Source organism: Heterocephalus glaber, unplaced genomic scaffold (assembly GCF_053883595.1).
Source record: "Heterocephalus glaber isolate CG9 unplaced genomic scaffold, H.glaber_assembly_v1.0 deba00001546, whole genome shotgun sequence".
Classification (NCBI taxonomy): domain Eukaryota; kingdom Metazoa; phylum Chordata; class Mammalia; order Rodentia; family Bathyergidae; genus Heterocephalus; species Heterocephalus glaber.
The window spans coordinates 1559479-1584736 of record NW_028258339.1 but is presented as its reverse complement, the minus strand read 5'-3'; the positions used below and the strand labels follow the sequence as shown (position 1 = coordinate 1584736).

Below are 25258 nucleotides of genomic sequence, written 5' to 3'. Positions count from 1 at the left end.
CCAGCTGCATACCCCCCCCATATGGAAATGGGAAGACACATAAACAAGTCACAAAACCGGACTTCCAGACCACTTACAACAACCCCAAAGGGAAATGAGATGAAACAATCTGATACTCAACCACCTGGACTCCCTGAACTGGCAACAAAGGAGAATCTGGAAAAAATGAAATCAGAAATAATTTCACAGATAACAGTAGAGATTGTGCCCATAGTGCAAGACATGATTAATAAATCTAGAGAAGACACAGATTAAAAAAAATAGAGGAGCTGAGGAACATGATGGAATCCCAACATACGAAACAAATGGAATCCATAAAACAGATACAAAAAGATTTGCAGGAGATTAAAAACTCCATTGAAAGTTTATGCAGCAGAATGAGCCAATGTGAGGACAGAATTTCAGATATAGAAGATAAGATTGCAATTAATGACCAGGAAAACAAAAATTTCTTTGAAATTGTAAGGAACCAAGAGAAATCAATCCAGCAGCTGCTGGATGATGCAAAGAAGAATAACATAAGACTGACTGGAGTCAATGAAGAAACAGGAGAGAGTGCAGATGACATTAAAAAACTGTTCACAGGAGTGATGGCAGAAAACTTCCCAAGCAGGGGAAAAGAACTTGACATACAGATAAGTGAGGCATATAGGACTCCAAATAGCCTTGATCAAAAAAAATCTACACATAGGCATATAATAGTTAGGATTCCAGAAACCCAACAGAAGAACAAAATTCTACAAGCAGTTAGAGAAAAGAAACAAATTACATACAAAGGAAAGCCCATCAGAATCACAGCAGACTTCTCAACACAAACCGTCAAGGCAAGAAGAGCTTGGAGTGATGTATTTGAAGCCCTAAAGGAAAACAACCTCAACTCAAACTGATGTACCCTGCAAAACTATCTTTCAAAATGGATGGAGAAATAAGATACTTTCATGACAAAGAGCACCTCAGGAAATTCATGAATAACAAACCAGCACTGCAAAAAAATTTTAGACAATATCCTAGGAAAAGACAATGAGGATCACAATCCCAGGAAGCCCAGCAGAATGAATCCATTAGGTGTGACAAGAAATTAAATGCAAAGGGGGAGAATTCAACAAAAAGAAAAAGTAATGACAATGATAAGTCAATACGTATCAGTTATAAACATCAATGTTAATGGTCTCAATTCATCATTCAAATAAATAGACTGGCAGAATGGGTCAAGAAGCAAGATCAAACAATATGTTGCATGCAAGAAACACTCTTAATTCAAAAAGAAACTCATAGACTGAAATTTAAAGGGTGGAAAACCATGCTCCGTGTGACAGGAACCCAAAAAAAAGCAGGAGTAGCTATCCTCTTTGCAGATCAAGTGGATTTCCAACCAAAATCTGAAACACTTCTTGTCCCAAGAATTTCAGATAAGGGATAGTCAACTTACATGTACAAAGCTATTGTGAACATGTATTTTCATACCGCTTAAGTAAAAACTTAAGAACAGAACTGTTGGTTCTTTTTTTTTTTTTACTAGGCAAAGAATTTTATTAATCTTTGTTTCAAACTTTATTCCCAGGCTTCTTCATTAATTGCCTGCAAAGAAGGAATTGTATGTAAGCAAAAACTGAAAAGAGCTGCAGTGTCCAAGAGGCTTGGGCTTAAAAACATTAGAGATCTAGATTTTATCAGATCCATAAACAAAAAACAATTTTAAAAAGCAGTCATAATATAAAATAGCAACTCCCAGTAACTTCTTCCAAGTTATATCTTTTACAGAAGCTGACTCAATTCAGTTTGCCTCATTCTTAGAAGCCTCATCAAAATTCTCCACAAGATCTGTAACTTCATCATCATCATCCTCTCCAGTAGCAAGTGGTGCTTTTCCATCCACAGATTGTCTGGGCAGAGCTTCAACCAGTCTCCTTAAACTAGTCAGACTGTCTGCACCGAGCTGGTTCAAGATGCTGGGTAGCATTTCTGTCAGCTGTTTCGTCTCAGCATGGCCTGTAATGGTGAAAGTGTTTGCTGCCAGAGATGCTGGAACTTTTGGGTTGTTGAAGTGGATCACTGTTCCTTGGTTTGTAAACATATTCACCTCTTCAATACCAGAGATATTGTTTACACCTAACTTCTTTAATGAGAACTGAAGTTTTTTATCATCTGCTGTAGCTGTTCTATGAACCACCTTCTTTTTCCTGCAAGCAGTTCCTTTCCCACCAATGCGCACTTGTGCCTGCAATTTGGCGAGTTTTTCCTGGTTCATGATAGTTTCTTTCATCTTGTCGAAGCGGTTATGGGGCAGCGCAGGGGACTAGGGCTAGCGCTCAGGGTGTCTCAGGCAGATCAGCTGAGATTAGGCGCACACACGAGGACTCAAGATGGCAGCTCAGAACTGTTGGCTCTTTACAGTAATTCAAGTAATTTCTATATCGTTTTCCAAAACGGTTTTATCATTTTACATTCACATTAGCAGTATTCGAAAGTTCTAACTGGTTCACACCTAAACTGATATCTGTTCTTTTAAAATTTTTAACTTCAGCTCCCTAACGAGTGTATAATACGATCTTGTTATTGTACTGATTAGTATTTTTCTGATTCTAGTGTTGCACACCTTTCCTTGTGCTGTACTGGCTATTTATCATCTTCTGGTGTCTACTTGTTAACTGGGTTTTCTATTAATGAGCTGTAAGAGTTCTTTATGTATTCTGGCCATAAGTTATATGTATTATAAATATGGTCTGTTTAAGTACTACTTTTCATTTTCTTAACGATGTCATTTAACATTCTAAATTTTGATGGAATCTCATTTATCAATTTTTTTCTTTTGTACACCATGTTTTTGTATCCTAAGAAATTCTTGCCTATGCTAAATTCATGAACATTTTCCCTTATAATTTCTCCTTAAAGTTTTATAGTTTTAGTCTTTCATATTTAGGTTTATAGATCCTTTCAAGTTATATTTATGTATGGAAATAAAGGGCTGAGGTTAATTTTTTACATGCAGATAACAGGTGTTCTAGTACCATTTGCTGAAAATGCTATCTTTTCCTCTGCCCTTGAGTTGAGTTTATGTTCTATAAAATGTTAATGTTAAATAATCTTTCAAAACTCAGTGGACCATATATGTGTGGTTCTATTTCCAGATTTTCTGTTTTATTCCAATGATCTATATGTCTTTCCTTACACCAACACTGCCTTCATTACTGTAGCATTAGAGGAAGTCTTAAAATTAGGAAATAAATGTCCTCCAACACTGTTTTTTTTCTTCTTTTTCTTTTTACTTTTCTAGGTCCTTTGTACTCCTACATAACTTTTAAATGTCAATATCCAATTCTTCATTTATAGTAAGTATACACAGACCTGAATTTTTATATATACCTTGTGTTTTCTAATCCTGCTAAATTCAAATACAAGTTCTAGGGGCTCTTAGAGACTTCTTAGTATTTTCTCTGTAGATGATCATTTCATCTACATACAAAGATTTTGCTTCTACCTTGCCAATCCTATGCTAATTGTGTCTTTTTATTGCCAGACTATTTTGGTTTGGGCCTGTGTTTCAAAGTTTAAAGGATAGGTGAATAGTACACATATCTGCCCTTGTTCCCCAACTTAGAGAGAAAGCATTGCATCTTTTCCATTTATATAAGGCAATTTTGCTGAAGTATGGAGTACATGTCTTATCCATTGAGAAGGTTCTGTTCTACTTCTAGCCTCCTGATAGCTTTTACCATGAACAGCTGTAGAATTTAGTCCAATACTTTTTCTGCAACTACTGACAGGCTCATATGGCTTTTTCCTTTCCTCTGTTAAAATGATGACTAATGAGGATGGATTTTCCAATGCTGAATGAACACTGCCATTCCTATAATAAAACCACTTTCAACATACTGCCAGATCTGACTTCTAATAGGTTGTTTTGTTAAACAAATTTTTATCTATGTTCATGCTTTTTTCTTCTATTATCTTTATCCAGTTTTAGTATTAGCACAGTGTTGATTTCCTAAAATGAGGGGAGAACTGTTCCTTCTTTTTTCTGCTTTAAATGTTTGATATAATTTATCAGTTAAAATGTATATGAGCCTCCTGTTGTCATATAGGTAGGTTTTGAAGCTAGGAATATACTTTCTTTAATAGGTGCTATTCAAATTTTATATTTCCTCCAGAGTCAGTTTCATTAATTTGTCTTCCAAGATACTTCTTAGAAGTTGTCAAATTTATTTTAAAAATATTTTTGTAATATGCTTTCTATATCCTTTTAAATTCTGTAAAATGTGTGGCAAAGTTCTCTAAATTTTGATATTGTAATTTAAAAATGTATAATTGATATTGTGTAATAGGAAGAAAAGGTCTAAAGGAGCAGGGGAAGTGGGAGAGGTTAGGGAAAGGAAAGAAGGGAAAAGAAAAACTATGAGAAAAGGAAAAAAATGGAAACAAAGTCTTTGCAAATAGAGAAGGGTGGAGGGGGAGAAGGGAGGGCAGGGGAAGGGGAAAAATAAAAACCAAGATACATCATGTAAAAGTAGAATATCCTAATGATGAATGCATAACTGTATTTTATATCTAAAATGTACCAATAAACTTAATGGAAAAAAAAAGGAATCCTTAATGTCCTGAATTCAAACTTTCCACTTTACAGAAGGGGAAATAAGGCCCTCCAAATGGTAGTAATTTGTTTTAGGTAATAGATCATAGAATTAACTAGCTCAACTAGAGATTATAGGGTATTTTGTTTATATTAATTAAAAATCTGACAGGGTTGCGGAGAGAGTGAAGTTCCATGAAGTCAGGGACCATGTATCTTTTATTTTTCTGCATTACATTTAAGAATTGAGTTATTACCGCAAGTAGTCCCTTCCCACCAAAATATAGGCAGTAAGGGAAATAACCTATGTTTCAAAAATAGAATCCTTACACATATCAGATGCCTTACAGTTTTTACTAAATGCATTTGTAGTTTGAGAAAAATAAGGTTAGGAGACAGACTGGGGCTTATCCTGTGTATGTACAAAAACACTGGAGGAACTTAAATAGCCAACCTGTTGGGATTCTTCTTGTCCTCCAACACTAAAATCTCAGGTAGAACTTATCTTAGGCCTGCACACAAGCCTCTGTCCCATATCTTCACCCACTCATCCCTCCAACTACTGGAGTGAATCAGAAATCACCAGGTATATTCTTTTTTCTGGCACACAGGTCATCTAACCTTTAACTTTATACCACGTTAAGGTACAAAATTTCCCTCATTGTGCATCTTTAAGCTCTAAGATAGGATGCTAACAGATACCTAACAGAAGAACAATGTGGAATAAATGTCTTATTTTTATTTTTCTAAAGCAAAATCATTATTTTCTTCCACACTTCCTATGCTTTGAATGTTTCCCCAAAAATTCATGTGTTAGAAATATAATCCCCAAATTAGTGTTGGTGATATTTGCATATGAGGGCATTTGGGGATACGTGGGGCTACATGAGGTCATGTGGGTGGGGTTCCTATGATTGAATTAATGTTTTTATAAAAACAGGGAGTGAAACCTGAGCTTCTGCTCCCTCATCATGTGAGGCCCTCCACCCTGATATAATGCTGGAAAAAAGACCTCACTATTTGTGGCCCCTTAAGCTTGGACTTCCCAGCCTCCATAACTGTGGGAAATAAATTTCATTTCTTTATAAATTACTGAGTCTCAGAAAAACTGTTGTAAAAACACAATGCAGACTAAAATAATCCTGGTCATGTAAACAAGCTGAAACCCACTGCAGGTGAGGAGTGGGCAAGGAGGAGTTTCTGGCAATTCTCCAAATATGCATGTGTTTCCTGTGAGTACTCTTGTTAAGAGGAGCAGAGTTGGGAGAATAATGGGTAGAGGTGGTTGGAGTCTTACAGTGAGGCTTCTGTCTGACCCCATCTTCTCATGATTGTATGTCAGGAGACCAAGAGGCCCCCCAGATAACCTAGACGTGGTCTCAAGAGGCTTAATAGGCAACAAAAAAGCAATCAATGCCTTTTTAGTATGGTGTGGTAGAGGATTCTGCCTTTGGAAATACGGGCTTCAAGCTATCAGCTCTAAACAGGAAAAGGATCTGGAAGTCACTGCAGACTGTTTCCTGAAGATACCAACTAACTTGCCGTTTTAACCAAGACAATTACTGCTCTAGTCAAATCAGGATCTTTAAAAAAAAAAAAAAAAAGATGCTCTCCTCTCTCTCTCTTTCTCTCTCCCTCCCTCCTCCCCTCTCTCTCCTCAGTCTTCCCACAATTCTTTCTTCATGGCTTGCCCAAATCAGGAATATCATATATAGATCTGCTTACTACCTCTCAGCAGTGATGTTACCAGTTCAGAGTAGCTGGGAAAAAAAAGGCTTAAATCAGGCATGGTAGTGCACGCCTGTTATCACAGAATTATGAGAGGCTGTGGCAAGAAGACCACAACTTTGAGTCTGGCCTGGGGATCTCAGAAACTTAGCAAGACAGTTTCAAAATGAAAAAACAGAAAAAATGGTTGGGCATACAGCCCAAGGCAAAGGCACTGTATTTATTCCCTGGTGCAAGAATGAAAATAGTTTGAAATTATGAACTTATCACAAATAATGTCCAGTTTTATTCAATTAAACTTAGAGATATCACATGCAATTTTTTATACTAGCTAGGCTATATAAATCTTTCTTTCTTTAGTTTTTGGCTTGAATTCATTGATAACTGAAAACAGAAAGAAAATTAATGGCAAGAGGACATCTGTTACTATGGATGTTTACATTCTGAAGTAGGAGGAGGGCACAAAAGATGTCCTGTACTAGGAACATAACTTACATTATCTCATTTAATCCTCACATTCTATGAATATATTCTGTTATGATTACTACATGACTAATGAGGAGGTTAAAGAGAAGCTTAAGAAAGAAGGTAATCCTTCAATATATGACAAATGTTGGTCAATCTTAAGGACATTATGCTCAGTAAAATAAGTCAGTCACAGAAGGATTTCACTTCCATGAGGTATCTAAAATCTTTGAACTCAAAGAAGCAAAGAATAAAATGTTGGGAGTTAGCAGCTAAGAGGAAGAGTATATAGGGATACAAATAAGAGTATATAGGGATATATATAGGGAGTATATAGGGATATACAATTTCAATTATACAAGATGATTAAGTTCTAGAGATCTGCTCTAAAACATTATACCCACAGACAATACTGTATTATATATTAAAAACACTGAAGTTGTTAGTTCTCATATTACATATTCTTACTACAATAAACATAATAAAATGATGAGTACTCCACCCAGTAGCTGGCTCAGAATTAGGGCTCACTGAGATCTGAAAGTGACAGGGTCCAAACCAAGTAAACTGAATAGACTGAAGTGGTAAATAGTCTATGTTCATACCACCCTGAATGCAGCCAATCTTGTCTGAAGTGGTAAATGATACCTCTTGACAAATAAAGCCAAGAACACATCACTGGAAAACAAAACCTAACTAAACATAGCTAAAGAGATCTTCATGCCAACAACAAATTTGACTTCAACTCTCACACACACAAAAAAAGTATGAACAAGAAAAAACAAGGCAATGAAATGCCACCAAAGACTCCTAGCTCTCCTAAAGCAGTCCAAAGGAACATCAATGGAGAGAAAAGCTAACATCAAGTATCTGAGCTTTTCAAAATAACTAAAGACAAAGCAAAGAAACAGTGAGCTCAGAGAATACATAATTCAAAAGATAGTGAAATTATTAAACAAAGTAACCAATGTGATTATGAGAGAAAAAATTAAAAATTGGAAGAGATGACCAAAATGGTTCAAAACATGAATGACAAGTTTACCAAAGAAACAGACTCCATGAAAATATTCCAAACAGAAATCACAGAGATAGGAAATGTTATTTAATTCATAAACAAGAGATATGACAAATATGAAGATAACATTTTAGAAATAAAGGACAAAATGAAATCCTATGATGATATACTCAAAAAGAAAAAAATTAAAATGATGAAATCAAGAAAAATTCATCAACAGCTATTAGATGATGCTAAGACTAACCTGAGGCTAAGTGAAGTTAGAAGGAAACTAGAAGAAAGCATGTATGAGATAAAAAATCTAATTAAAGATATCATGGTAGAATACCTTTGGAGTATGGGAAAGAATGTAACATACAGGTAAGTGAGACTTATGGAATACCAAATAACTTTGATGAAGAAAGAAGTTCCCCACAACAGGTGTTAGACAAAGTACCAGAAGTCCAACACAAAAATAGAAGCATAAAAGCTGTGAGAAAAAAAGCAAAAACAAAATCACTGATAAAGATAAATCCAATAAGGTTACAGCAGACTTTTCAACACAAACTTGAAAAGCCAGGAGAGCTTCAAATAAAGTGTCTCAAGACCTAGAAGAAAAGAACCTGCAGCCCAAACTAATATACCTGCAAAACTATCTTTCAAAATTTATGGACAAATAAAGACATTCCACAATAAAGAACACCTTAAGAAATTCATGAACATAAAACCCAAAACTTAGAAAAAATTCAACAATATCCAAGAAAGAGACAACAAAGCCAACAAAGCCAAAATGTCAAATGGAATGAATACATCGAGCAAGGAGAGTAGTTAAAAAAGAAAACCTAAAGGAGTCAACAAAAGAAAAACAAGGTAATGAAATTAACAAGCCAATAATTTTCAGTAATAACTCAATGTAAATGATCTCAAAATTCCAATTAGAAGACACAAATTGTGACTCCTGGAAGGCAGAGGCAGGAGGATTGCCATGAGTTCAAGGCCTGCCTAGGTTACAAAGTGAGTTCAAGGCCCGCCTGAACTACATAACAAGACGGCATCTCAAAACAGACACAAATTGGCAAACGGTAACAAGGAACAAGACCCAAAGGTCTGATGCAGTCAAGAGCCTCATCTAATTCAAAAAGAAATGCAAAGGATGGAAAACAATATTTGATTCACCAGGGCCCTGAAAACAAACAGGGGTAGAACATTTATTCTGAAGGAAAGTAAACATCAAGTTAAAATTCATAAGAAAACACAGAGAAGGCCACTACTTATTAGTTAAGGGAAGAATTCAACAGGAAGAGATAACAATCGAAAATATATATGCACTGAATATTGGGTACTTCATAAAACAAGCACTACTGGATATAAAAGATCAAATAAACACCAACACAAAATAGACAATATGGTGGGTGATCTCAATATCCCACTTCCACAAATAGATCAACTAAACAAAAAAATTAAGAAAGAAATATCAGACCTGAGCAATACCTTCAAACAAATGGACTTCTGAGATTATCTACAAAAAGAACAAAAAGATGGAGAGGGGTGAGTTCCCCCCACCTCAACTGCCTACTACATACCCCACCCTACTGCAAGAGAATACAAATTCTTTCCAGCAGCACGCTGAATTTCCTCCAAAATACACCACATATTAGTTCATAAACCTTGATTAAATTAATTAAAAAGAATTGAAATCAGCCCATATATACTATCTGACCACAGTGCAATGAAACTAGAAATCAATAGCAAAAGAAAACACAGAAATTTTATAAACACCTGGATATTAAATAACACTCATGAACACTCATATCACAGAAGAAATTGCACAATTCATAGACTCAAATTATAATGCCATTATGACATACCAGATCCTATAGGACACAATGAAAGCAATCATAAGAGGGAAGTTTATTGCTATGAATGTTCACTCAGAAAAACAGAGCAAACTCAAATAAATAATCTATCAGTGCACATTAAGATACTAGAAAAGCAAAAAGAAACCAACACAAACCTAGTACAAGGAGGGAAATCATAATGACAGCAGTAGAAATTAACCAAATTGAGACAAAATAAAAGAACAAAGAATGAATGAATCAAAGGGCTGGTTCTTTGACAGAATAAACAAAAGAGAAATCCTCAGCCAAACTTACCAAAGGCAAGATGTAAATCAATGAAACTAGAAATGAAAAAGGTGAAATAAGAAAAGACAGACAAAATCCAGAAGATCATTAGTAACTAATCTAAAAAATTGTAGTCAAAGTGGAGAATATTGAAGAAATGGACAAATATCTAGATGCACATGAATTATCAAAACTGAATTAAGAAGATATAAAAATAGAAACACTTCAGAAACAGGAAATGAGATGAGCATGGTGGTGCATGTCTGTAATTCCAGCACTCTGGAGACTGAGGCAAGAGGATCACTACAAGTTTGAGGCCAGCCTTGGCTATACAGCAATTTCAAGTCCAGCTTGGACTATATAGCAAGACCTTGCCTCATAAAACAAACACAAAAACAAAAAAGGTAATAAAATAGACCCAATAATAAAAAAACCCTATTAACTAAGAAAAACTTCTGACCTAATGGATTCACCACTAAATTCTACAAGAGTCTCAGGGAAGATCTAGTGCCAGTACTCCTCAATCTACTTAATGAAATTGAAAAGGAAGTAATACTGCCAAACTCATTCATAAAAGCTAATATTACTCATTCCATAACCTGGCAAAGACCCAACTAAAAACTATAGGACAACCTCTTTAATAAACATAAAATTCAAAATTCTCAACAAGATACTGCTGAATAGAATAAAACAAATCATCAAAGAGATCATATATCATGACCAAGAAGGTTTCATACCAAGGATGCCAGGATGGTTCATCATATACAAATCAATAATGTAATACACAACCTAAAGAGAATCAAGGAAAAAAGTTACATTATCACATCAACAGAGGCAGAAAAGCCTTTTGACAAAATATCCATTTGTAATAAAAACTCTGAAGAAAATGAGTATAGAGTGACCTTATCTCAATCTGATAAAAGGATTTATGACAAACCTACCACTAACATATATTAAATGGGGAAATGATGAAAGCTTTCACTCTAAAATGAGTAACATGGCAAAACGTCCACTATCACCACTCCTGTTCAGTGTAGTCCTTGAAATATTAGCCAGAGCCATCAGACAAGAGAAGAAATTAAAAGGATATGAACTCAAAAGGGAGAACTCAAATTGTTCATACATGATCTTCTATATAGAAGACCCAAAAATTCCACTAAAAGACTCTTTGAATTAACTAACAAATTCAGCAACGTAGCAGGATACAAAATCAACACACAAAAATCAACAGCATTTCTGTACACCAATAATGAACTCACCAAGAAAGAAATTAGGAAAACAATACAATTTCAACATCTCTGAGAAATAGAGAAATGAAAATTAAAACAACACTGATATTTCATCTTGCTCCAGAAAGAACAGCAGTCATCCAGAAATTAATTAATAAAATGTACTGCAAGCCAGGCATAGGGGTGCACATCTGTAATCCCAGCACTCGGGAGGTTCAGACTGGAGGATTGCCATGAATTTGAAGCCCATCTGGGTTACACAGTGAGTTCAAGGCCAGCCTGAACTATGTAGTGAGACCATGTCTCAAAAAAAAAAAAGTTGGCAAAGCTGTAATGGAACATTTATATTGTTGGTGGGAATGTAAAGTAGTAGAACCACTATGAAAATCAGTATGCAGAGTCCCCCCAAAAATAGAAATTCCATTGGACCCAACTATTACCCTACTGGGTATCTTCCCACAAGAATTAAAGGCATCATATTACAGTGATACATGCACACCAATGTTTATAACAGCACAATTCATAAAAGCTGAATCTTGGAAGCGACCTATGTTTCTGTCAACAAACCAATGCATGAAGAAAATGTGGTATTTATACAACAGTGGAATACTATTCTGATATTAAGAAGGATAAATTTTAGTCATTTATAGGAAAATGTGTTGAAAATATGTTAAGGGAAATACATCAGTCATACGAATTGAAATACAATATGGTTCCACTATTATGAGAAAGCCAAAGTATAAATAAAAAGAAATACTAAAAAGGAGCAGAGAGATAGATCTACTGCAAATTGGAAAGGGATAAAGGGATGGAGGGAAGGAGTACGGGAGGGAGGGGAAGGGGAAATGAAAAAGAATTAAGAGGTGTCATGTACATGTGCCAAATATTGGAAATTAAAACAGTTATTATGTATTGCAAACATGTATGAATAAAAATGAATAAAAAATGAGGTAAATTAATGTCAAGACAAATTGTAATAAACACAAAAATGAAGGGAGAAAATTTTAAAGTTGCAAAAGAAAACAAATGTGTCACATAAAAATCAACTTTCAAAAGGGAGAATATTTCAAGCAGGATATGTGAGAATGTATCTTATACTCTGAAAATCATTTTTAATAAACAAAAAACAACTTCCATAAGATTATCAGGTGATTGATCTGCAGAAATCTTAGGGTCCAGAAGAGAATGGGAAATGGCGCCAAAAAATGTATACATTTTTCATGGAAAAAAATGCATAAATATGTTAATACTAAATTAATTGAGACATCATGAGATTAATACAACTTACCTTTGGACTGCCCCCAGCACAGAGGAGCAGAGCTGCTCCCTGCGCAGAGGAGAGGAACCTTCTAGGACAAGGTACAACAACCACCAGCACCAAGGACATGAGCCACATGGGTGCCAGCAGCACGCGCACACACCCTCGTTGAAATGAGAAGACACGTAAAACAAATCTCAAAACCAGACTTCCAGATCACCTACAGCAACCTCAAAGGGAAATGAAATGGAACAATCTTATGCCCAACAGCCTGGACTCCCTGAACTGGCAACAAAACAGGACCTGGAAAAAATAAAATCAGAAATAATTTCAAAGATAACAGCAGAGATTGTGCCCACAGTGCAAGACCTGATTAATAAATAGAGAGAGGACACAGATTAAAAAAAATAGAGGAGTGGAGGAACATGATGGAATCCCAACATAGGAAACAAATGGAATCCATAAAACAGATGTAAACAAATTTCGAAGAGATTAAAAACTCCACTGAAAGTTTACGCACCAGAATGAGCCAATGTGAGGACAGAATTTGAGGTATAGAATATAAGATTGCAATTAGTGACCAGGAAAAGAAAAATTGCTATAAAATTGTAAGGAACCACGAGGAATCAATCCAGGACCTTATAGATGATGGAAAGAAGAATAACATAAGACTGATTGGAGTCAATGAAGAAACAGTAGAGAGTGCAGATGACATTTAAAAATCTGTTCACAGAAGTGATGGCAGAAAGCTTTCCCAAGCAGGGAAAAGAACCTGACAAACAGATAAGTGAGGCACATAGGACTCCAAATAGCTTTGACCAAAAAAATCTACACAAAGATTCCAGAAAGATTCCAGAAACCCAACAGAAAAACAAAATTCTACAAGCAGTTAGAGAAAAGAAACAAATCACATACAAAGGAAAGCCCATCAAAATCACAGCAGACTTCTTAACACAAACCCTCAAGGCAGAAAGAGCTTGGAGTGATGTATTTCAAGCCCTAAAGGAAAACAGCCTGCAACCCAGATTGATGTACCCTGCAAAACTATCTTTCAAGTTTGATGGAGAAATAAGATACTTTCATGACAAAGAGCACCTCAGGAACTTCATGAATACCAAACCAGCACTCCAAAAATTTTAGACAATATCCTAGGAAAATACAGTGAAGATCAGAACCCCAGGAAGCACAGCAGAATGAATCCAGCGGGGACAACAAGAAATTAAATGCAAAGGGGGAGAATGCAACAAAAAGAAAACGTCAAGACAATGATAAGTCAATATGTATCAGTTATATCCATTAATGTTAACGGCCTCAATTCACCAATCAAAAGAAATAGGCTGACAGAATGGGTCAGGAAGCAAGATCCAGCAATGTGCTGCATACAAGAAACACACTTAATTCAAAGAAAAACTCATAGACTGAAAGTTAAAGGGCGCAAATCAATGCTACATGCAACAGGAACCTGAAAAAAAGCAGGAGTAGCTATCATCTTTGCAGATTAAGTGGATTTCAAACAAACACTGATTAAGAGAGACAAAGAAGGACACTACATCCTTATAAAGGGAAGAATCCAAGAGGAAGAGATAACAGTCATAAACATATATGGACCAACACTAGTGCGTCCAACCATATAAAACAAATACTAATGGACATGAAAAATCAAGCACTAATACAATAGTAGTGGGGGACCTCAATACTCCACTGTCACAACTAGATAGATCAACTAGACAAAAAAAAAATAAGCAACAAAATACCAGAACTCAATCAAACTCTTGAACAAATGAACTTAACAGATGTTTACAGGGTCTTCCAGCCCACAAAATCAGAATACACATTCTTTTCAGTTGTACAAGGGTCACTCTCCAAAATAGACCACATACTCACTCATTGAACATATTTAAGTAAGTGCAAAGGAACTGAAGTTATCCCCTGTATATTACCGGACCATAGTGCTATGAAATTGGAGATTAATACCAAAAGAAACTGCAAGAATTTCATAAACACATAGAAATTGAACAACACACTTCTGAATAACCAATGGGTCACAGAGGAAATTAAAAAAGAAACCAGACAGTTTCTACAATTAAATGGCAATGCCAATACTACATATCAGAATCTATGGAATGGAATGAAAGCAGTCTTACAAGGGAAATTCATAGGAGTGAATATTAGGAAAACAGAGCAAGCTTCATTAAACAACCTGATGCTGAAACTCAAGCTTCTAGAAAAAGAAGAGTGGGACAAACCGAAAGCTCATACAAGGGAAGAAATTATAAAGATCAGAGCAGAAATCAATGCAATGGAGATTAAGAGAACAATGCAAAAAAATCAATGAAGCCAAGAGTGGGTTCTTCGAAAAAATAAACAAAATTGACAAACCCTTAGACAACCTTATCAGAAAAAGGAAAGAAAAGCTCCAAATCCATGCAATTAGGAATGAAAAGGGTGAAATTACAAAAGACCCAGCAGAAATCCAGAGAATCATCAATACCTACTTCAAGAACCTATACACAAAGAAGATGGAAAACACAGAGGAAATGGACAGATTCCTAGATATGTGAGAACTACCAAAGTTGAATGAAGAAGAGCCAAAAATTCTAAATGATGCAATATCAATCAATGAAATTGAAAACGTAATTAAGAACTTACCACCTAAGAAACGTCCAGGTCCTGATGGCTTCACCACTGAATTCTACAAGACATTTAGAGAGGAACTGCTGCCACTACTATTTATACTCTTCAATGAAATTGAAAGGGAAGCAATACTCCCAAATTCATTCCTCCAAGCAAGCATCACCTTAATACCCACAGCAGAAAAAGAACCAACCAAAAAAGAGAACTATAGGCCAATCTCACTAATGAACATAGATGCAAAAATCTTTAATAAGATACTGGAAAATAGAATGCAGAAGATCATCAAGAAGATCATACACCCTGACCAAGTGGGATTCATCCCAGGAATGCATGGATGGTTCAACATAGGCACATCAATCAATGTAATACACTATATCAATAGAGCCAAGGACAAAAACCATATGATCATCTCAATAAATCCAGAAAAATCATTTGACAAAATCCAACACATATTAAGGATAAAAACCCTACAAAAAATTGGAATAGCTGGTGTCTACCTCAATCTGATAAAAGCGATCTATGAAAAACCACCAGCCAATACTATACTAAATGGTCAAAATCTGAAAACTTTCACACTAAAGTCAGGAATAAGACAAGGGTGTCCACTATCACCACTCCTGTTAAATATAGTCTTGGAAATATTAGCCAAAGCAATTGGACAAGAGAAAGAAATAAAAGGAATAAAGATAGGAAACAAAGAAGACAAACTGTCCTTATTTGCAGAAGACATGATAATCTAAATAGAAGAGCCCAAGAATTCCATCAAAAGTCTTCAAGACTTAATAACCAAATTCAGCAAAGTAGCTCGTACAAGATCAACATGCAAATATCAATAGCTTTCCTCTACACGAACACCAGGCTCACTGAGAGAGAAATAGGACAAACAATTCCTTTCACAGTAACATCGAAAAAACTGAAATACCTAGGAATCAACCCAACAAAAGAAATCAAAGACCTCTTCTCTGAAAACTATACCACTCTGAAACAAGAAATTGAAGATGATATCAGAAAATGGAAAGACATCCCTTCCTCCTGAGTAGAATGAATCAACATAATGAAAATGGCCATACTTTCAAAATTGCTATATAGATTCAATGACATCCCAATTGAAATTCCAGCAGCATACTCCCTGGAACTGGAGAAAACAATCCACAAATTCATTTGGAACCAGAAGAGACCTAGAACAGCAAAGCAATTCTAGGCAACAGAAACATGGCAGGGGGTAGCACAATCCCCAACCTCCAACTATACTACAAAGCTACTGTGATTAAAACTGCATGGCACTGGCAAAGAAACAGACCTGAAGACCAGTGGAACAGGTTAGAAGATACAGAAACAACTCCAAACACACTCAGCCACCTCATCTTCGTTCGACAAAGGAACCAAACACCCTTACTGGAGGAAAGATAGCCTCTTTAAAAAATGGTGCTAGAAAAATTGGGTTTCAACTTGCCAAAGTCTAAAACTAGACCTATATCTCTTGCCATGCACTAAACTAAAATCAAAATGGATTAATGATCTAAACATTAAAACAGAAATGCTGAACCAGCTGGAACAGAGTTTAGGTAGAACTCTTGAAGACATTGGTGTAGGAAAAGATTTTTTGAACAAATCCTCATTTGCCCATGAACTAGCACAAACAATCAACAAATGGAATCTCTTCTTATTAAAAAGCTTCTGCACAGCAAGAGAAACCACCAGCAGTGCAAAGAGACAACCCACAATGTGCAAAAAATTCTTCACCTGCTATTCCTCAGACAAAAGTCTACTATCTAGAATCTATAAAGAACTTAAAAAAATCAGAACTCCCAAATTTAAAGACCCAGTCCAAAAATGGGCATCTGAAATGAAGAGACATTTCTCACACAAAGAAGTAGACATGGCAAATAAACATATGAAAAAACGTTCAACACCACTGGGCATTCGAGAGATGCAAATGACAACAACGGTGAGATTCCACCTCATCACAGAAAGAATGGCTGCTATCATGAAATCAACCAATAACAAATGCTGGTGGGGCTGTGGGGAAAGAGAAACCCTGCTCAACAGCTACTGGGAGTGTGGACTGGTGCAACCACTGTGGAAATCAATATGGAGATACCTCAAAAAACTAGGACTGGAAGTCCCATTTGACCCAACTATTCCTTTGCTGGGTGTCTTCCCCAAAGAATTAAAAGAATCACACCACAGTGATATATGTGCACCCATTTTCATAGCAGCACAATTTGTAATAGCTAAAACTTGGAAGCAGCTCAACTGCCCATCAACTGGAGACTGGATAAAAAAGATGTGCTTTTTTTATAAAATGGAGTACTACTCCACCATAAAAAATGAGAAATTAGAGACATTTATAGCTAAACACATTGAGGCAATACTCTTAAGTGAAATAAATAGGACACACATGTGTCAATACTGAATAGTTTCTCTGGTGTGAAAAACTAAAAGTGTAAATAAGGAATAAAAGGTATAATAGATAATGTGAAATAGGAAGAAAAGTGGCAAAGGGGAAGGGGAAATCTGAAGGGTAGGGGAAAGGAAAGAACGGAATGGAATTAATATGAGAAAATCAAAAAAATGGAAACAAAATCTTTGTAAATAGGGAGGGATGGAGGGGTTGAAGGGAGGGCAGGGGAATGGCAAAAAAGTAAGCACCAAGAGAGATTACGTAAAGGTGCAAATTTTTTTTTTTTGGTACCGTGGTTTGAACTTGGTTCCTTGCGCTTGCGAGGCAGGTGACAGAACCACTGAGCTAAATCCCTGGTCCTCAAGGTGCAAATTAAAAATGATGAATGTCATTACATTGTATACCTAAAGTGTACCAATAAAATTAATTTTTAAGAAAAAGTTACCTTTGCCCTCTACAATTACAAGAGGTGCTCAGGTGGTGGCCATTAGCTTCCAGACATTTATAAAAAATTAAAAAATATGGAAAATATCTTAAGACATATAAAAAAGAATAAATCATGCCAAAATTTATGGGATATAGCAAAGTAATACTAACAATAAAGTTTATAGTAATAAAAATTTACTTTAAAAAGAAACTTCTCAACTAACTCAACTTTACACATCAAAGAACTAGCAATAAAAAATAAGCTAAGCTGAGAATTAATAGAAGGAAATAATAAAGATTACAACAAAAATAAATAGAATAGTAAGTGGAAAACAGAAAAGTCCAACAAAAATATTGGTTGGTTTGCTGAAGAAATGAACAAATTGAAAGCCCTTTGATAGACTAAGAAAAAAAGCCCGAATAAAAATTAAAATTAAAGAGGAGATTTTATAATAGAATACACACAAATGCAAAGGACCATGAGAATATCATTAACAATTATATGCCAGAAAGTTAGATAACCTAGAAAAAAACAAATAAATTCCTAGAAATATACAAGTACCTACACCAAATCATGATGAACAGACCTGTCACTAGTAAGAGATTAGGTCAGTAATGAAAAACCACACAACAAAGAAATGTCCATGTCCCTATGGTTTTAATGGTGAATTCTACCAATTAATTAAAAAAAGAATTTTGGTAGTGGGCCGGGGATTTAGTTCAGTGGTTCTGCCCCCTGCCTCGCAAGCACAAGGTCCCAAATTCGATCTCCGGTACCAGAAAATAAAAAAGAATTAATGTCAATACTTCTCAAACGATTCTAAAATATAAAAGAAGAGAGAACATTTCTAACTCATTTTGAGGCCAAGATTACACTGATACTAACCAGACGGTGATAATACAAACAAACCACAGGTCAATAGACCCCAATTAAAAGAGATGTAAAACTCCTCAACAAAATATAAGCAAATCAAAAGTCACAAAACATTAAAAGGATAATATATCATGAAAAAGTGGATTCATATCTGCCATGCAAGGATAGCATAATATACATAAATCACTATATAAAGCATCACATCAACAGAATGAAGTTCTGTGATGTCAAAAGGCATAGGCATCAAAAAAAAAAGAAGAAACTAAACAGAAAGTGGACTATATGAAACTAAAAAGCTTCTACATAACTAAGGAAACACTTAAAATGAAAAAACAGTCTGTGGAATGGGAGAAAATAACCAAAAACCATTTATCTGATAAGGGGCTAATCCCCAAAATAGACAAAAAATATACACAACTCAATAATAAAAGAACAAATAACCAGATTACACAATGGTCAAAGAACTCGAATAGACAGTTGTCCAAAGAAGACATGCAGGTAGGCCTACCTACAGGTACATACAAAGATGCACAAGGTCACTAATCATACAGGAAATGCAAATTAAAACCACAACGGATTATGTATGACTTTGTAACTGTTAGGATAGTCATTGGAAAAAAATAAGGCAAGCATTGGTAAGGATGTAGAGAAATTGGAACACTCGTGCATTGTAGTGAGAATGTAAAATGCCATAGATGCTATTGAAAACAGTATGCAGATACCTCAAAAGTTGAATTTGAACAATATGTGCTACAGAAATCCCACTTTTGTATATTTACCTAAAATAACTGAAATCAGGATCTTGAAGTGATATTTACCCTATTGTATTCATAGGAGCATTATTGGCAATAACCAATATGTGGAAACAATCGAAATGATCATCAATGGACAGACATAGAAAATTTTATATAACACACAATGGAATATTATTCAGGAAGAAATCCTGTCATATATTACAACATAAATTAGTCTGAAGGACATGATGGTTAATGAAATAAGCCAGTGAAAAAATAAGAAATATTTCAGGATTGTATTTACATAAGAACAGAGGAATAGTAAACTCATAAGAATAGAGTGGAATGGTAGTTGTCAGGGGGTGGACGAGAGAGAAAAATAGAGACTTGTTATTCACCAAGTGTAACGTTTCAATTACACAAGATGAGTAATTTTTAGAGATCTGCTATAAAACATCATGCCTATTGTCAAAAGCATTGCATTTTACATTTGAAATTTACTAAAAGTACAGAGGGAAAAAAGATGGTACAGACTAGTATCAAACAGCAGCTTCTCTGGGCCCTGGACTTGAGGCATCTGGAAGAAAACAACTTGATGAAAAGAAAGAAGGAGGTGGATCTCTGGGAATGGGAGGAAGCTGATAGGAAAACTGGAAACTGTGGAGAACGTAGAGAGATGGAGCGAAGCAGAGAGAAAGAACTAGGCAGTCTAGAAGGTTCAAGGCAGCTTTCAGGAGGGGTACCTGTCTCTTGCTGACAGAGAAGAGAAGAATGGCAATTCCAGAGAGACAGCACATCAGGTTGGAAGTGGTAGCCAAAAGAAAATCCCACAGCTAGTATAAACTGCAAAAGCAGTGAGGCATTTTACTCTGAAAATGACACCTTCTGCAAGGCAAGATGGATATGGGGAGGAAATCCAGTTAAGCACCTGCCATATTTGTGAAGGTTTAATCAAGAGCCATTTTGAGAAGAGGTTAATTGAGTGGGACTGCGACACAGAGCAACTGTAGAGCAGCTATACTCTAGGGTTATGGGTGTCACATTGACATAGCAACTGGATGAGAGACACCCATGGGAGACAGTCATAGAGAAGGCATGGGCTGGACATAGACCATCTGAGAAGTTTATTCTTTTTTTCCCTTAAATTCTTTTAAGGGACATTTTAGGTATGCAATACGTTTACATTTATCATTGGGTGCTTGTACCTGTACATGATGTATCTTTGTTCTTATTTTCTTTCCCCATTACCTGTGTGCCCTTCACCCCCACCACCCTTCCCTATTTACATAGACTTCGTTTCCATTTTTTTTTCTCCTAATTTTTCCTTTCCCCTCTTTCCTTTCCCCTTCCCCTCCCACCACCCCTACTCCTTTGGACTTTTTCTTCCTAATTCAAATTATCAATTATTCATTTTAATCATTTTAATCCTTATTTACACACTCAGTTTCTCACACTAGAGAAACTATTTGGTATTTACACATGTGTGCCCTATTTATTTCACTTAAGAGTATGGTCTCAATATGCATCCATTTAGCTATAAATGACTCTAGTTTTTCATTCTTTAGGGCTGAGTAGTACTCCATTTTATTAAAAAAAAAAACACACCTTCTTTATCCAGTTTCCAGTTGATGGGCATGTGGGCTGTTTCCAAGCTTTCACTATTACAAACCTCCATAAACATGGATGCACATATATCTCTATGGTATGATTCTTTTAATTCTTTTGGGAAGATACCCAGCAGGGGAATAGCTGGGTCAAATGGCACCTCTAGCCCTAGTTCTTTGAGGCATCTCCATACTGATTTCCACAGTGGTTGCACCAGTCTGCACTCCCACCAACAATGGAGAAGGGTTCCTTTCTCCTTACATCCCCGCCAGCATTTGTTATTAGATGATTTCTTGATAGCAGCCATTCCTTCTGGAGTGAGGTGGAATCTCAGCGTTGTTTTCATCTGCATCTCTCGAATGACCAGTGATGTTGAACATTTTTTCATATGTTTATTTGCTCTTTTTACTTCTTTGTCTGAGAAATGTCTGTTCATTTCAGATGCCCATTTTTGAATTGGGTCTTTGAATTTTGGGGGTCTGATTTTTTTCAGTTCTTTATATATTCTAGATAGTAGTCCTTTGTCTGAGGTACAGCTGCTAAAAAATTTTTCCCACATTGTAGGTTGTCTCTTAGCTCTGGTGGTAGTTTCTCTTGCAGTGCAGAAGCTTTTTAATAAGAAGAGATCCCAGTTGTTGATTCTTTGTGCTAGTTCCGGTGCTACTGAGGTTTTGTTCATAAAGTCTTTTCCTATGCCAATGTCTTCAAGAGTTCTACCTAACTTTTCTTCCTGCAAGTTTAGTGTTTCCGTCTTCATATTTAGATCTTTAATCTACGTAAATCTTATTTTAGTGCATGGTGATAGGTATGGGTCTAGTTTTAGTCTTTGGCAGGTTGAAATTCAGTTTTTCCATCACCAATTATTAAATAGGCTATCTTTCCTCCAATGAGGGTGATTGGCTCCTTTGTCAAAGATGAGGTGGCTGAGTATGTCTGGAGTTGTTTCTGCATCTTCTAATCTATTCTACTGATCCTCGGATCTGTTTCTCCACCAGTACCATGCTGTTTTTATCACAGTAGCTTTGTAGTACAGTTTCAAGTTGGGGATTGTGATACCCCCAGCCATGTCTCTGATGCCTAGAATTGCTTTTTCTATTCTAGGTCTCTTCTGGTTCCAAATGAATTTTTGGATTGTTTTCCCTAGTTCTGTGAAGTATATTGTTGGAATTTCAATTAACATTGCATGAAATCTATATAATAGCTTTGGAATTATGGCCATTTTCACTATATTGATTCTTCTTACCCAGGAACAAGGGATGCCTTTCCATTTTCTTATATCTAAGAAGTTTATTATTGAGCTAGGAGGGATGAGAGGGCTCTACCCTCCAGGGTCACAAGCCAAGTTGTGCTTCTGTGGCTTCCAGAGTGGGCTGGATCTGAATGTGCTGGCATTAAATGAACAGACTGCTTGACACCCCACTACTCACACCACTGCTTACATCCAGCACAGAAATCTGTAGTCTGCTTGCTTTCCACATCTACCAATGTGAGCAATGATACTGCTCAGCTGAAGAAATTGCCATAGTCTAGGGTGTACATAGAGGAGCAGGGGGCCACCCTCACAAACCCAAGGAACATAAAACTAGGCAGAGGAAACCATGAATTGTGCTGCAAAGAGTGACACAGAGAATCGCAAGAACAACTACAGCCATAGGGTGGACACCATTGACTGATCATGCCCAGTAGGAAAGGTAGGGCAAGATCCAGTATTCATACATAAAAAGGTGGGTGAATGGTTATGGCTTGTGTTTATATGTCCCCCAAAGCCTCACCTGATCACAGCTGGGGTTTTTCAGAGGTGACTGGATATAGAGTGTGTAAAGCTGGAATTGATTCATGGTGAAGTGCTAGGATCAAATGCACTAGGATTAAGGGTGTGAATGCTACCTGCCCTGAGTAGCCTGGATAAGATATAATGGATAGAAAGAGCTGTGGTTGTCTGTCCCTTGTTGCTTTGCTACCTTCTGTCTGCCATGAACTGTTGAACAGGCATCCTCTGCTATGCCTGTCTACCATGCCACCTTGCCTTGTAGCCAGTTGATTATGGCCTGAAACCTCTACAAACTGTGAGCTAAATAATCCTTTCCCTCTTTAACTTTGGGTATCGGTATTTTGTCTCAGCAACAAGAGAAATGTAAGACAGAAGGGAAATAAAATAGGTCTTAGCAGTGACTCACTATCCCTCCCCAACATCTGCTGGATTCCATGACTATAAACCCTGGAAAGAAACCATTCATTCAAAAAAACAGAGGAATTTCTTGGACTCATTTCTTTCTCTCCCCACTATTGGTTCTCTGGGATTTGGGATTTTTTTTCTCTTTTATTATTTTCCTTTTACTTGTTTTCACTTTTCCTTCTAATTTTCTTCATTTTGCTGTTTTTTATTTTTTCTTATTTTTCATTTTTATCTTCATTAGTATAGCTATTAAGCTTTATTAATGTTTAGATATTTGGTTAACACAAAGTTACTGCTGTTGAATTCATTTCTACAGTTTGTGGAGGTATAGTTATTGCATTTTGTAGATATTTACTATACATCAATGTTTGGGTTGTTTTTGTATTTATATCACTCTACATCTCTTTTCTATGGCTCAGGGTGGTACATTATTAGTTCTTATGATATGTCAATATCTAGTTTGTCTTTGACTCTATTATTGGTGCTGATTTTATTGCTACTGCCAGGTTTGCATAGTTGTTACTATTAACTGGCTTTCCCTATATGCCAATATCTGGATAGTCTTTGTGTCATTAACAATAGTAGTCCATTCCCAGAGAACTGGCTGTTGGACCAATTATACTGCACCCTCAGCTCCCAAATTAATGAAGAAGGTTGGATCATGGGACAGAGGCAAAGACCCATAGTTAGCAATGTCAAAGTGCATTACCTAAAATCATACACTAAGAGATTTTTATACTAGCAACAAATTCTTTCTGATACAATCAACCCACCCACCTCACAACAATAATAACAACAACAAAACACACAAAAGAAGACAAGACAACAAAATCCCTCCAAAAATGTCCATTTCTCCCAAAGCTAATCCATGAGGCAAGGACTGGGAGAAAATTCAAAAGTCAAACAATGGAATTATTCAAAATTATAAGAGGAGGGCCAGGGATTTAGCTCAGTGGTTCCACCATCTGCCTCACAAGCACAAGGTCCCGAGTTTGATCCCCAGTACCAAAAAACAAACAAAAACCCCCAAAAAATGATAAAAAAAAGGAAATAAGCAAATCAATAAGGTATTTGGCCAGCTCACACAAGATAGAACTAAACCAATTTAATAAAAAAAATCAGTGAGTTTACAAAAGATACTAATGAAAAGACAAGTAAGCTAAATGAAATGATACAAAACATGAATGGCCAGCCAGTTTAGCAAAGAATTAATGTGCATGAAAAGATTCCAAACAAAAATGCAGGAGATTAAAAATTCTATTCAAAGCTTGAACAGCAGAAGTGACTAATGTGAGAACAGACTCAGAAATGGGAGACAGGGTGGATGACAGTGATCATATACTCAGAGACACCATAAAAACAAGAGATCGTGAAAAATGGAGCGAACAGCTGCTAGATGATGCAAAGATTAATTAGAATTCACGAAAAATAAGAAGACAGCACAAATGGTATAAAAACCTGCTTACAGAAATAGAACAGAAACCTTTCCAGATATGGGGAAAGAAGAGCAGAATACTTCAAATAGGAGGAAAGAATTTAACATACAGATTAGGGAGGCATAAAGAACTCCCAATACCAGCCATGGTCAGTAAAAACTTCACCATGACACATCACAGTTAAATCCCAGAAGTCCAACACAAGGACAGAATTTTAAGAGTTGTTCAAGAAAAGCAACAAATCACTTACAAAGATAAACCCATTAGAATTATAGCCGAATTTTCAACACAAACCTTAAAGACCAGGAGAGCTTGGAGTGGAGTGTTTCAAGCACTTAAAGAAAACACCTTCCAACTCAGACTGATACACCATGAAAAGTTATCTTTCAAAACTCATGAAGAAATAAGATCTTAACATGACAAAGAGCACCATAAGAAATTCATGAAAATCAAAAGAGCAGTCTGAAAAATTTTCAACGATATTCTAGAAAGAGATAAAAGTCAAGAATGCCAAAAAGTCTGGTAGAATGAATACATAAGGCAAGGTGATCAGTTAAACAAAAGGGGAAAAAGGAAATCAGCAACAGAAAAATAATGCAATAGCA

At 36.0% G+C, this 25258-nt stretch overlaps 1 protein-coding gene and 1 pseudogene across 2 annotated transcripts in view; both read right to left on the bottom strand.

Moving 5' to 3' along the window:
- Window positions 1-25258, bottom strand: part of Shroom4 (shroom family member 4) — a 273979-nt gene that overhangs the window by 220534 nt on the left and 28187 nt on the right. The gene's annotated exons all lie outside the window — the stretch shown is intronic.
- Window positions 1570-2552, bottom strand: LOC101696885 (transcription factor BTF3 pseudogene; annotated as a pseudogene).